The sequence below is a fragment of the Schistocerca americana genome, chromosome 10, assembly GCF_021461395.2.
Source record: "Schistocerca americana isolate TAMUIC-IGC-003095 chromosome 10, iqSchAmer2.1, whole genome shotgun sequence".
Classification (NCBI taxonomy): domain Eukaryota; kingdom Metazoa; phylum Arthropoda; class Insecta; order Orthoptera; family Acrididae; genus Schistocerca; species Schistocerca americana.
In genome coordinates this window covers 45,212,379-45,227,577 of record NC_060128.1, presented here as the reverse complement: position 1 = coordinate 45,227,577, position 15,199 = coordinate 45,212,379, and positions in this window count along the sequence as shown.

Here is a 15,199-nt window from a genome sequence, read left to right as displayed (position 1 = left end):
TGAACGTAAGTCGGCATTGTGACTTTTGTATTAAATTCGGATGCAATTTCTGTGTTTCATCGTCAATAAGAAGGTCCAAGGTATACAGTAAACCTGAAGTGAAGCATCGGAATAAAAAAAAAACTTTACTCACAGGAGAGGTTCAAATCATAGAAAGTTAGAGTTACAGTCCCCTTGTATTTAAGTCGGCATTGTGTGTTTTGTATTAAATTCTAATCCAATTTCTGTGTTTCATCGTCAAGAAGAAGGTCCAAGGGATACAGTAAACCTTAAGTGATGCAACGGAATCTAAAACTGGACTCACAGGAGAGGTTCAAATAATAGTAAGTTAGAGTGTCAGTCCTCTTGTACTAAGGTCGGCATTGTGACTTTTGTATTACTTTCGTATGCAATTTCTGTGTTTCATCGTCAAAAAGAAGGTCCAAGGGATACAGTAAACCTGAAGTGAAGCATCGGAATCTAAAACTGGACTCACAGGAGAAGTTCAAATCATAGAAAGTTAGAGTGTCAGCCCTCTTGTACTTGAGTCGGCATTGTGCCTTTTGTATTAAATTCGGATGCAATTTCTGTGTTTCATCGTCAATATGAAGGTCCAAGGGATACAGTAAACCTGAAGTGAAGCGTCGGAATCAAAAACTGGACTCACAGAAAGAGGTTCAATTCATAGAAAGATAGAGTGTCAGTCCTCTTGTACTTAAGTCATCATTGTGACTTTTGTATTACATTCGGATGCAATTTCTGTGTTTCATCGTCAATAAGAAGGTCCAAGGGATACAGTAAACCTGAAGTGAAGCATCGGAATCCAAAACTGGACTCACAGGAGTGGTTCAAATCATAGAAAGTGAGAGTGTCAGTCCTCTTGTACCTAAGTCGGCATTGTGCCTTGTGTATTACATTCGTATGCAATATCTGTGTTTCATCGTCAATAAGAAGGTCCAAGGGAGGCAGTAAACCTGAAGTGAAGCATCGGAATCTAAAACTGGACTCACAGGAGAGGTTAAAATCATAGAAAGTTAGAGTGTCAGTCTTCTTGTACTTAAGTCGGCATTGTGCCTTTTTTATTAAATTCGGATGCAATTTCTGTGTTTTGAACGCCAATAAAAGGTTCCAAGGGATACAGTAAACCTGAAGTGAAGCATCGGAATCTAAAACTGGACTCACAGGAGAGGTTGTAGTCATAGAAAGTTAGAGCGTCAGTCCTCTTGTTCTTAAGTCGGCATTGTGACTTTTGTATTAAATTCGGATGCAATATCTGTGTTTCATCGTCAATAAGAAAGTCCAAGGGATACAGTAAACCTGAAGTGAACCATCGGAATCGAAAACTGGACTCACAGGAGAGGTTCAAACCATAGAAAGTTAGAGTGTCAGTCCTCTTGACTTAAGTCGGCATTGTGACTTTTGTATTAAATTCGGATGCAATTTCTGTGTTTCATCGTCAATAAGAAGGTCCAAGGTATACAGTAAACCTGAAGTGAAGCATCGGAATAAAAAAAACTTTACTCACAGGAGAGGTTCAAATCATAGAAAGTTAGAGTTACAGTCCCCTTGTATTTAAGTCGGCATTGTGTGTTTTGTATTAAATTCTAATCCAATTTCTGTGTTTCATCGTCAAGAAGAAGGTCTAAGGGATACAGTAAACCTTAAGTGATGCATCGGAATCTAAAACTGGACTCACAGGAGAGGTTCAAATAGTAGTAAGTTGGAGTGTCAGTCCTCTTGTACTAAGTCGGCATTGTGACTTTTGTATTACTTTCGTATGCAATCTCTGTGTTTCATCGTCAAAAAGAAGGTCCAAGGGATACAGTAAACCTGAAGTGAAGCATCGGAATCTAAAACTGGACTCACAGGAGAGGTTCAAATCATAGAAAGTTAGAGTGTCAGTCCTCTTGTACTTGAGTCGGCATTGTGCCTTTTGTTTTAAATTCGGATGCAATTTCTGTGTTTCATCGTCAATATGAAGATCCAAGGGATACAGTAAACCTGAAGTGAAGCGTCGGAATCAAAAACTGGACTCACAGAAAGAGGTTCAAATCATAGAAAGATAGAGTGTCAGTCTTCTTGTACTTAAGTCATCATTGTGACTTTTGTATTACATTCGGATGCAATTTCTGTGTTTCATCGTCAATAAGAAGGTCCAAGGGATACAGTAAACCTGAAGTGAAGCATCGGAATCGAAAACTGGACTCACGGGAGTGGTTCAAATCATAAAAAGTGAGAGTGTCAGTCCTCTTGTACCTAATTCGGCATTGTGCCTTTTGTATTACATTCGCATGCAATATCTGTGTTTCATCGTCAATAAGAAGGTCCAAGGGAGGCAGTAAACCTGAAGTGAAGCATCGGAATCTAAAACTGGACTCACAGGAGAGGTTAAAATCATTGAAAGTTAGAGTGTCAGTCTTCTTGTACTTAAGTCGGCATTGTGCCTTTTTTATTAAATTCGGATGCATATTCCGTGTTTTTAACGTCAATAAGAGGTTCCAAGGGATACAGTAAACCTGAAGTGAAGCATCGGAATCTAAAACTGGACTCACAGGAGAGGTTCTAGTCATAGAAAGTTAGAGTGTCAGTCCTCTTGTTCTTAAGTCGGCATTGTGCCTTTTGTATTAAATTCGGATGCAATATCTGTGTTTCATCGTCAATAAGAAGGTCCAAGGGATACAGTAAACCTGAAGTGAAGCATCGGAATCTAAAACTGGACTCACAGGAGAGGTTGAAATCATAGAAAGTAAGACTGTCAGTCCTCTTGTACTTAAGGCGGCATTGTAACGTTTGTATTAAATTCGGATGCAATTTCTGTGTTTCAACGTCAATAAGAAGGTCCAAGGAATACTGTAAACCTGAAGTGAAGCAACGGAATCTAAAACTAGACTCACAGGAGAGGTTCAATTCATAGAAAGTTAGAGTGTCAGTCCTCTTGTACCTAAGTCGGCATTGTGCCCTTTGTATTAAATTCGGATGCAATTTCTGTGTTTCATCGTCAACAAGAAGGTCCTAGGGATACAGTAAACCTGAAGTGAAGCATCGGAATCCAAAACTGGACTCACAGGAGAGGTTCAAATCATAGAAAGTTAGAGTGTCAGTCCTCTTGTACTTAAGTCGGCATTGTGCCTTTTGTATTAAATTCGGATGCAATTTCTGTGTTTCATCGTCAATAAGAAGGTCCAAGGGATACAGTAAACCTTAAGTGAAGCATCGGAATCGAAAACTGGACTCCCAGGAGAGGTTCAAATCATAGAAAGTGAGAGTGTCAGTCCTCTTTTACTTAAGTCGACATTGTGACTTTTGTATTAAATTCGGTTGCTATTTCTGTGTTTCATCGTCAATAAGAAGGTCCAAGGGATACAGTAAACCTGAAGTGAACCATCGGAATCGAAAACTGGACTCACAGGAGAGGTTCAAATCATAGAAAGTTAGAGTGTCAGTCCTCTTGAACGTAAGTCGGCATTGTGACTTTTGTATTAAATTCGGATGCAATTTCTGTGTTTCATCGTCAATAAGAAGGTCCAAGGTATACAGTAAACCTGAAGTGAAGCATCGGAATAAAAAAAAACTTTACTCACAGGAAAGGTTCAAATCATAGAAAGTTAGAGTTACAGTCCCCTTGTATTTAAGTCGGCATTGTGTGTTTTGTATTAAATTCTAATCCAATTTCTGTGTTTCATCGTCAAGAAGAAGGTCCAAGGGATACAGTAAACCTTAAGTGATGCAACGGAATCTAAAACTGGACTCACAGGAGAGGTTCAAATAATATTAAGTTAGAGTTTCAGTCCTCTTGTACTAAGGTCGGCATTGTGACTTTTGTATTACTTTCGTATGCAATTTCTGTGTTTCATCGTCAAAAAGAAGGTCCAAGGGATACAGTAAACCTGAAGTGAAGCATCGGAATCTAAAACTGGACTCACAGGAGAAGTTCAAATCATAGAAAGTTAGAGTGTCTGTCCTCTTGTACTTGAGTCGGCATTGTGCCTTTTGTATTAAATTCGGATGCAATTTCTGTGTTTCATCGTCAATATGAAGGTCCAAGGGATACAGTAAACCTGAAGTGAAGCGTCGGAATCAAAAACTGGACTCACAGAAAGAGGTTCAATTCATAGAAAGATAGAGTGTCAGTCCTCTTGTACATAAGTCATCATTGTGACTTTTGTATTACATTCGGATGCAATTTCTGTGTTTCATCGTCAATAAGAAGGTCCAAGGGATACAGTAAACCTGAAGTGAAGCATCGGAATCCAAAACTGGACTCACAGGAGTGGTTCAAATCATAGAAAGTGAGAGTGTCAGTCCTCTTGTACCTAAGTCGGCATTGTGCCTTGTGTATTACATTCGTATGCAATATCTGTGTTTCATCGTCAATAAGAAGGTCCAAGGGAGGCAGTAAACCTGAAGTGAAGCATCGGAATCTAAAACTGGACTCACAGGAGAGGTTAAAATCATAGAAAGTTAGAGTGTCAGTCTTCTTGTACTTAAGTCGGCATTGTGCCTTTTTTATTAAATTCGGATGCAATTTCTGTGTTTTGAACGTCAATAAAAGGTTCCAAGGGATACAGTAAACCTGAAGTGAAGCATCGGAATCTAAAACTGGACTCACAGGAGAGGTTGTAGTCATAGAAAGTTAGAGCGTCAGTCCTCTTGTTCTTAAGTCGGCATTGTGCCTTTTGTATTAAATTCGGATGCAATATCTGTGTTTCATCGTCAATAAGTAGGTCCAAGGGATACAGTAAACCTGAAGTGAAGCATCGGAATCTAAAACTGGACTCACAGGAGAGGTTGAAATCATAGAAAGTAAGACTGTCAGTCCTCTTGTACTTAAGGCGGCATTGTGACGTTTGTATTAAATTCGGATGCAATTTCTGTGTTTCATCGTCAATAAGAAGGTCCAAGGGATACTGTAAACCTGAAGTGAAGCAACGGAATCTAAAACTAGACTCACAGGAGAGGTTCAATTCATAGAAAGTTAGAGTGTCAGTCCTCCTGTACCTAAGTCGGCATTGTGCCCTTTGTAATAAATTCGGATGCAATTTCTGTGTTTCATCGTCAACAAGAAGGTCCTAGGGATTCAGTAAACCTGAAGTGAAGCATCGGAATCCAAAACTGGACTCACAGGAGAGGTTCAAATCATAGAAAGTTAGAGTGTCAGTCCTCTTGTACTTAAGTCGGCATTGTGCCTTTTGTATTAAATTCGGATGCAATTTCTGTGTTTCATCGTCAATAAGAAAGTCCGAGGGATACAGTAAACCTTAAGTGAAGCATCGGAATCGAAAACTGGACTCCCAGGAGAGGTTCAAATCATAGAAAGAGAGAGTGTCAGTCCTCTTTTACTTAAGTCGACATTGTGACCTTTGTATTAAATTCGGTTGCTATTTCTGTGTTTCATCGTCAATAAGAAGGTCCAAGGGATACAGTAAACCTGAAGTGAACCATCGGAATCGAAAACTGGACACTCAGGAGAGGTTCAAATCATAGAAAGTTAGAGTGTCAGTCCTCTTGAACTTAAGTCGGCATTGTGACTTTTGTATTAAATTCGGATGCAATTTCTGTGTTTCATCGTCAATAAGAAGGTCCAAGGTATACAGTAAACTGAAGTGAAGCATCGGAATAAAAAAAACTTTACTCACAGGAGAGGTTCAAATCATAGAAAGTTAGAGTTACAGTCCCCTTGTATTTAAGTCGGCATTGTGTGTTTTGTATTAAATTCTAATCCAATTTCTGTGTTTCATCGTCAAGAAGAAGGTCCAAGGGATACAGTAAACCTTAAGTGATGCAACGGAATCTAAAACTGGACTCACAGGAGAGGTTCAAATAATAGTAAGTTAGAGTGTCAGTCCTCTTGTACTAAGGTCGGCATTGTGACTTTTGTATTACTTTCGTATGCAATTTCTGTGTTCCATCGTCAATATGAAGGTCCAAGGGATACAGTAAACCTAAAGTGAAGCGTCGGAATCAAAAACTGGACTCACAGAAAGAGGTTCAATTCATAGAAAGATAGAGTGTCAGTCCTCTTGTACTTAAGTCATCATTGTGACTTTTGTATTACATTCGGATGCAATTTCTGTGTTTCATCGTCAATAAGAAGGTCCAAGGGATACAGTAAACCTGAAGTGAAGCATCGGTAACGAAACTGGACTCACAGGAGTGGTTCAAATCATAGAAAAAGAGAGTGTCAGTCCTCTTGTACCTAAGTCGGCATTGTGCCTTGTGTATTACATTCGTATGCAATATCTGTGTTTCGTCGTCAATAAGAAGGTCCAAGGGAGGCAGTAAACCTGAAGTGAAGCATCGGAATCTAAAACCGGACTCACAGGAGAGGTTAAAATCATAGAAAGTTAGAGTGTCAGTCTTCTTGTACTTAAGTCGGCATTGTGCCTTTTTTATTAAATTCGGATGCAATTTCTGTGTTTTGAACGTCAATAAGAGGTTCCAAGGGATACAGTAAACCTGAAGTGAAGCATCGGAATCTAAAACTGGACTCACAGGAGAGGTTGTAGTCATAGAAATTTAGAGCGTCAGTCCTCTTGTTCTTAAGTCGGCATTGTGCCTTTTGTATTAAATTCGGATGCAATATCTGTGTTTCATCGTCAATAAGAAGGTCCAAGGGATACAGTAAACCTGAAGTGAAGCATCGGAATCTAAAACTGGACTCACAGGAGAGGTTGAAATCATAGAAAGTAAGACTGTCAGTCCTCTTGTACTTAAGGCGGCATTGTGACGTTTGTATTAAATTCGGATGCAATTTCTGTGTTTCATCGTCAATAAGAAGGTCCAAGGGATACTGTAAACCTGAAGTGAAGCAACGGAATCTAAAACTAGACTCACAGGAGAGGTTCAATTCATAGAAAGTTAGAGTGTCAGTCCTCTTGTACCTAAGTCGGCATTGTGCCCTTCGTATTAAATTCGGATGCAATTTCTGTGTTTCATCGTCAACAAGAATGTCCTAGGGATACAGTAAACCTGAAGTGAAGCATCGGAATCCAAAACTGGACTCACAGGAGAGGTTCAAATCATAGAAAGTTAGAGTGTCAGTCCTCTTGTACTTAAGTCGGCATTGTGCCTTTTGTATTAAATTCGGATGCAATTTCTGTGTTTCATCGTCAATAATAAGGTCCAAGGGATACAGTAAACCTTAAGTGAAGCATCGGAATCGAAAACTGGACTCCCAGGAGAGGTTCAAATCATAGAAAGTGAGAGTGTCAGTCCTCTTGTACTTAAATCGACATTGTGACTTTTGTATTAAATTCGGTTGCTATTTCTGTGTTTCATCGTCAATAAGAAGGTCCAAGGGATACAGTAAACCTGAAGTGAACCATCGGAATCGAAAACTGGACTCACAGGAGAGGTTCAAATCATAGAAAGTTAGAGTGTCAGTCCTCTTGTACTTAAGTCGGCATTGTGACTTTTGTATTAAATTCGGATGTAATTTCTGTGTTTCATCGTCAATAAGAAGGTCCAAGGTATACAGTAAACCTGAAGTGAAGCATCGGAATAAAAAAAACTTTACTCACAAGAGAGGTTCAAATCATAGAAAGTTAGAGTTACAGTCCCCTTGTATTTAACTCGGCATTGTGTGTTTTGTATTAAATTCTAATCCAATTTCTGTGTTTCATCGTTAAAAAGAAGGTCCAAGGGATACAGTAAACCTTAAGTGATGCATCGGAAGCTAAAACTGGACTCACAGGAGAGGTTCAAATCATAGAAAGTGAGAGTGTCAGTCCTCTTGTACTTATGTCGGCATTGTGACTTTTGTATTAAATTCGGTTGCTATTTCTGTGTTTCATCGTCAATAAGAAGGTCCAAGGGATACAGTAAACCTGAAGTGAAGCATCGGAATAAAAAAAACTTTACTCACAGGAGAGGTTCAAATCATAGAAAGTTAGAGTTACAGTCCCCTTTTATTTAAGTCATCATTGTGTGTTTTGTATTAAATTCTAATCCAATTTCTGTGTTTCATCGTCAAAAAGAAGGTCCAAGGGATACAGTAAACCTTAAGTCATGCATCGGAATCAAAAACTGGACTCACAGGAGAGGTTCAAATCATAGAAAGTTAGAGTGTCAGTCCTCTTGTACTTAAGTCATCATTGTGACTTTTGTATTAAATTCGGATGCAATTTCTGTGTTTCATCGTCAATAAGAAGGTCCAAGGGATACAGTAAACCTGAAGTGGAGCATCGGAATCGAAAACTGGACTCACAGGAGAGGTTCAAATCATAGAAAGTGAGAGTGTCAGTACTCTTGTACTTAAGTCGGCATTGTGCCTTTTGTATTAAATTCGGATGTAATATCTGTGTTTCATCGTCAATAAGAAGGTTGAAGGGATACAGAAAACCTGAAGTGAAGCATCGGAATCTAAAACTGGACTCACAGGAGAGGTTGATATCATTGAAAGTAAGACTGTCAGTCCTCTTGTACTTAAGTCGGCATTATGACATTTGTATTAAATTCGGATGCAATTTCTGTTATTCATCGTCAATAAGAAGTTCCAACGGATACTGTAAACCTGAAGTGAAGAAACGGAATCTAAAACTAGACTCACAGGAGAGGTTCAATTCATAGAAAGTTAGAGTGTCAGTCCTCTTGTACCTAAGTCGGCATTGTGCCTTTTGTATTAAATTCGGATGCAATTTCTGTGTTTCATCGTCAATATGAAGGTCCAAGGGATACAGTAAACCTGAAGTGAAGCGTCGGAATCAAAAACTGGACTCACAGAAAGAGGTTCAATTCATAGAAAGATAGAGTGTCAGTCCTCTTGTACTTAAGTCATCATTGTGACTTTTGTATTACATTCGGATGCAATTTCTGTGTTTCATCGTCAATAAGAAGGTCCAAGGGATACAGTAAACCTGAAGTGAAGCATCGGAATCCAAAACTGGACTCACAGGAGTGGTTCAAATCATAGAAAGTGAGAGTGTCAGTCCTCTTGTACCTAAGTCGGCATTGTGCCTTGTGTATTACATTCGTATGCAATATCTGTGTTTCATCGTCAATAAGAAGGTCCAAGGGAGGCAGTAAACCTGAAGTGAAGCATCGGAATCTAAAACTGGACTCACAGGAGAGGTTAAAATCATAGAAAGTTAGAGTGTCAGTCTTCTTGTACTTAAGTCGGCATTGTGCCTTTTTTATTAAATTCGGATGCAATTTCTGTGTTTTGAACGTCAATAAAAGGTTCCAAGGGATACAGTAAACCTGAAGTGAAGCATCAGAATCTAAAACTGGACTCACAGGAGAGGTTGTAGTCATAGAAAGTTAGAGCGTCAGTCCTCTTGTTCTTAAGTCGGCATTGTGCCTTTTGTATTAAATTCGGATGCAATATCTGTGTTTCATCGTCAATAAGTAGGTCCAAGGGATACAGTAAACCTGAAGTGAAGCATCGGAATCTAAAACTGGACTCACAGGAGAGGTTGAAATCATAGAAAGTAAGACTGTCAGTCCTCTTGTACTTAAGGCGGCATTGTGACGTTTGTATTAAATTCGGATGCAATTTCTGTGTTTCATCGTCAATAAGAAGGTCCAAGGGATACTGTAAACCTGAAGTGAAGCAACGGAATCTAAAACTAGACTCACAGGAGAGGTTCAATTCATAGAAAGTTAGAGTGTCAGTCCTCCTGTACCTAAGTCGGCATTGTGCCCTTTGTAATAAATTCGGATGCAATTTCTGTGTTTCATCGTCAACAAGAAGGTCCTAGGGATTCAGTAAACCTGAAGTGAAGCATCGGAATCCAAAACTGGACTCACAGGAGAGGTTCAAATCATAGAAAGTTAGAGTGTCAGTCCTCTTGTACTTAAGTCGGCATTGTGCCTTTTGTATTAAATTCGGATGCAATTTCTGTGTTTCATCGTCAATAAGAAAGTCCGAGGGATACAGTAAACCTTAAGTGAAGCATCGGAATCGAAAACTGGACTCCCAGGAGAGGTTCAAATCATAGAAAGAGAGAGTGTCAGTCCTCTTTTACTTAAGTCGACATTGTGACCTTTGTATTAAATTCGGTTGCTATTTCTGTGTTTCATCGTCAATAAGAAGGTCCAAGGGATACAGTAAACCTGAAGTGAACCATCGGAATCGAAAACTGGACACTCAGGAGAGGTTCAAATCATAGAAAGTTAGAGTGTCAGTCCTCTTGAACTTAAGTCGGCATTGTGACTTTTGTATTAAATTCGGATGCAATTTCTGTGTTTCATCGTCAATAAGAAGGTCCAAGGTATACAGTAAACTGAAGTGAAGCATCGGAATAAAAAAAACTTTACTCACAGGAGAGGTTCAAATCATAGAAAGTTAGAGTTACAGTCCCCTTGTATTTAAGTCGGCATTGTGTGTTTTGTATTAAATTCTAATCCAATTTCTGTGTTTCATCGTCAAGAAGAAGGTCCAAGGGATACAGTAAACCTTAAGTGATGCAACGGAATCTAAAACTGGACTCACAGGAGAGGTTCAAATAATAGTAAGTTAGAGTGTCAGTCCTCTTGTACTAAGGTCGGCATTGTGACTTTTGTATTACTTTCGTATGCAATTTCTGTGTTCCATCGTCAATATGAAGGTCCAAGGGATACAGTAAACCTAAAGTGAAGCGTCGGAATCAAAAACTGGACTCACAGAAAGAGGTTCAATTCATAGAAAGATAGAGTGTCAGTCCTCTTGTACTTAAGTCATCATTGTGACTTTTGTATTACATTCGGATGCAATTTCTGTGTTTCATCGTCAATAAGAAGGTCCAAGGGATACAGTAAACCTGAAGTGAAGCATCGGTAACGAAACTGGACTCACAGGAGTGGTTCAAATCATAGAAAAAGAGAGTGTCAGTCCTCTTGTACCTAAGTCGGCATTGTGCCTTGTGTATTACATTCGTATGCAATATCTGTGTTTCGTCGTCAATAAGAAGGTCCAAGGGAGGCAGTAAACCTGAAGTGAAGCATCGGAATCTAAAACCGGACTCACAGGAGAGGTTAAAATCATAGAAAGTTAGAGTGTCAGTCTTCTTGTACTTAAGTCGGCATTGTGCCTTTTTTATTAAATTCGGATGCAATTTCTGTGTTTTGAACGTCAATAAGAGGTTCCAAGGGATACAGTAAACCTGAAGTGAAGCATCGGAATCTAAAACTGGACTCACAGGAGAGGTTGTAGTCATAGAAATTTAGAGCGTCAGTCCTCTTGTTCTTAAGTCGGCATTGTGCCTTTTGTATTAAATTCGGATGCAATATCTGTGTTTCATCGTCAATAAGAAGGTCCAAGGGATACAGTAAACCTGAAGTGAAGCATCGGAATCTAAAACTGGACTCACAGGAGAGGTTGAAATCATAGAAAGTAAGACTGTCAGTCCTCTTGTACTTAAGGCGGCATTGTGACGTTTGTATTAAATTCGGATGCAATTTCTGTGTTTCATCGTCAATAAGAAGGTCCAAGGGATACTGTAAACCTGAAGTGAAGCAACGGAATCTAAAACTAGACTCACAGGAGAGGTTCAATTCATAGAAAGTTAGAGTGTCAGTCCTCTTGTACCTAAGTCGGCATTGTGCCCTTCGTATTAAATTCGGATGCAATTTCTGTGTTTCATCGTCAACAAGAATGTCCTAGGGATACAGTAAACCTGAAGTGAAGCATCGGAATCCAAAACTGGACTCACAGGAGAGGTTCAAATCATAGAAAGTTAGAGTGTCAGTCCTCTTGTACTTAAGTCGGCATTGTGCCTTTTGTATTAAATTCGGATGCAATTTCTGTGTTTCATCGTCAATAATAAGGTCCAAGGGATACAGTAAACCTTAAGTGAAGCATCGGAATCGAAAACTGGACTCCCAGGAGAGGTTCAAATCATAGAAAGTGAGAGTGTCAGTCCTCTTGTACTTAAATCGACATTGTGACTTTTGTATTAAATTCGGTTGCTATTTCTGTGTTTCATCGTCAATAAGAAGGTCCAAGGGATACAGTAAACCTGAAGTGAACCATCGGAATCGAAAACTGGACTCACAGGAGAGGTTCAAATCATAGAAAGTTAGAGTGTCAGTCCTCTTGTACTTAAGTCGGCATTGTGACTTTTGTATTAAATTCGGATGTAATTTCTGTGTTTCATCGTCAATAAGAAGGTCCAAGGTATACAGTAAACCTGAAGTGAAGCATCGGAATAAAAAAAACTTTACTCACAAGAGAGGTTCAAATCATAGAAAGTTAGAGTTACAGTCCCCTTGTATTTAACTCGGCATTGTGTGTTTTGTATTAAATTCTAATCCAATTTCTGTGTTTCATCGTTAAAAAGAAGGTCCAAGGGATACAGTAAACCTTAAGTGATGCATCGGAAGCTAAAACTGGACTCACAGGAGAGGTTCAAATCATAGAAAGTGAGAGTGTCAGTCCTCTTGTACTTATGTCGGCATTGTGACTTTTGTATTAAATTCGGTTGCTATTTCTGTGTTTCATCGTCAATAAGAAGGTCCAAGGGATACAGTAAACCTGAAGTGAAGCATCAGAATAAAAAAAACTTTACTCACAGGAGAGGTTCAAATCATAGAAAGTTAGAGTTACAGTCCCCTTTTATTTAAGTCATCATTGTGTGTTTTGTATTAAATTCTAATCCAATTTCTGTGTTTCATCGTCAAAAAGAAGGTCCAAGGGATACAGTAAACCTTAAGTCATGCATCGGAATCAAAAACTGGACTCACAGGAGAGGTTCAAATCATAGAAAGTTAGAGTGTCAGTCCTCTTGTACTTAAGTCATCATTGTGACTTTTGTATTAAATTCGGATGCAATTTCTGTGTTTCATCGTCAATAAGAAGGTCCAAGGGATACAGTAAACCTGAAGTGGAGCATCGGAATCGAAAACTGGACTCACAGGAGAGGTTCAAATCATAGAAAGTGAGAGTGTCAGTACTCTTGTACTTAAGTCGGCATTGTGCCTTTTGTATTAAATTCGGATGTAATATCTGTGTTTCATCGTCAATAAGAAGGTTGAAGGGATACAGAAAACCTGAAGTGAAGCATCGGAATCTAAAACTGGACTCACAGGAGAGGTTGATATCATTGAAAGTAAGACTGTCAGTCCTCTTGTACTTAAGTCGGCATTATGACATTTGTATTAAATTCGGATGCAATTTCTGTTATTCATCGTCAATAAGAAGTTCCAACGGATACTGTAAACCTGAAGTGAAGAAACGGAATCTAAAACTAGACTCACAGGAGAGGTTCAATTCATAGAAAGTTAGAGTGTCAGTCCTCTTGTACCTAAGTCGGCATTGTGCCTTTTGTATTAAATTCGGATGCAATTTCTGTGTTTCATCGTCAATATGAAGGTCCAAGGGATACAGTAAACCTGAAGTGAAGCGTCGGAATCAAAAACTGGACTCACAGGAGAGGTTCAAATCATAGCAAGTTAGAGTGTCAGTCCTCTTGTACTTAAGTCATCATTGTGACTTTTGTATTAAATTGAGATGCAATTTCTGTGTTTCATTGTCAATAAGAAGGTCCAAGGGATACAGTAAACCTGAAGTGAAGCATGGGAATCGAAAACTGGACTCACAGAAGAGGTTCAAATCATAGAAAGTTAGAGTGTCAGTCCACTTGTACCTAAGTCGGCATTGTTACTTTTGTATTAAATTCGGACGCAATTTCTGTGTTTCATCGTCAATAAGAAGGTCCTAGGGATTCAGTAAACCAGAAGTGAAGCATCGGAATAAACAAAACTGGGCTTACAGGAGAGGTTCAAATCATAGAAAGTTAGAGTGTCAGTCCTCTTGTACTTAAGTCGGCATTGTGCCTTTTGTATTAAATTCGGATGCAATTTCTGTGTTTCATCGTCAATACGAAGGTCCAAGGGATACAGTAAACCTGAAGTGAAGCATCGGAATCGAAAACTGGACTCCCAGGAGAGGTTCAAATCATAGAAAGTGAGAGCGTCGGTCCTCTTGTACTTAAGTCGACATGGAGACTTTTATATTAAATTCGGATGCAATTTCTGTGTTTTATCGTCATTAAGAAGGTCCAAGGGATACAGTAAACCTGAAGTTAACCCTCGGAATCGAAAAATGGACTCACAGGAGAGGTTCAAATCATGGAAAGTTAGAGTGTCAGTCCTCTTGTACTTAAGTCGGCATTGTGACTTTTGTATTAAATTCGGATGCAATTTCTGTGTTTCATCGTCAATAAGAAGGTCCAAGGGATACAGTAAACCTGAAGTGAAGCATCGGAATAAAAAAAACTGGACCCACAGGAGAGGTTCAAATCATAGAAAGTTAGCGTTACAGTCCTCTTGTACTTAAGTCGGCATTGTGACTTTTGTATTAAATTCGGATGCAATTTCTGTGTTTCGTCGTCAATAAGAAGGTCCAAGGGAGGCAGTAAACCTGAAGTGATGCAACGGAATCTAAAACTGGACTCACAGGAGAGGTTCAAATAATAGTAAGTTAGAGTGTCAGTCCTCTTGTACTAAGGTCGGCATTGTGACTTTTGTATTACTTTCGTATGCAATTTCTGTGTTTCATCGTCAATATGAAGGTCCAAGGGATACAGTAAACCTAAAGTGAAGCGTCGGAATCAAAAACTGGACTCACAGAAAGAGGTTCAATTCATAGAAAGATACAGTGTCAGTCCTCTTGTACTTAAGTCATCATTGTGACTTTTGTATTACATTCGGATGCAATTTCTGTGTTTCATCGTCAATAAGAAGGTCCAAGGGATACAGTAAACCTGTAGTGAAGCATCGGTAACGAAACTGGACTCACAGGAGTGGTTCAAATCATAGAAAGTGAGAGTGTCAGTCCTCTTGTACCTAAGTCGGCATTGTGCCTTGTGTATTACATTCGTATGCAATATCTGTGTTTCGTCGTCAATAAGAAGGTCCAAGGGAGGCAGTAAACCTGAAGTGAAGCATCGGAATCTAAAACCGGACTCACAGGAGAGGTTAAAATCATAGAAAGTTAGAGTGTCAGTCTTCTTGTACTTAAGTCGGCATTGTGCCTTTTTTATTAAATTCGGATGCAATTTCTGTGTTTTGAACGTCAATAAGAGGTTCCAAGGGATACAGTAAACCTGAAGTGAAGCATCGGAATCTAAAACTGGACTCACAGGAGAGGTTGTAGTCATAGAAATTTAGAGCGTCAGTCCTCTTGTTCTTAAGTCGGCATTGTGCCTTTTGTATTAAATTCGGATGCAATATCTGTGTTTCATCGTCAATAAGAAGGTCCAAGGGATACAGTAAACCTGAAGTGAAGCATCGGAATCTAAAA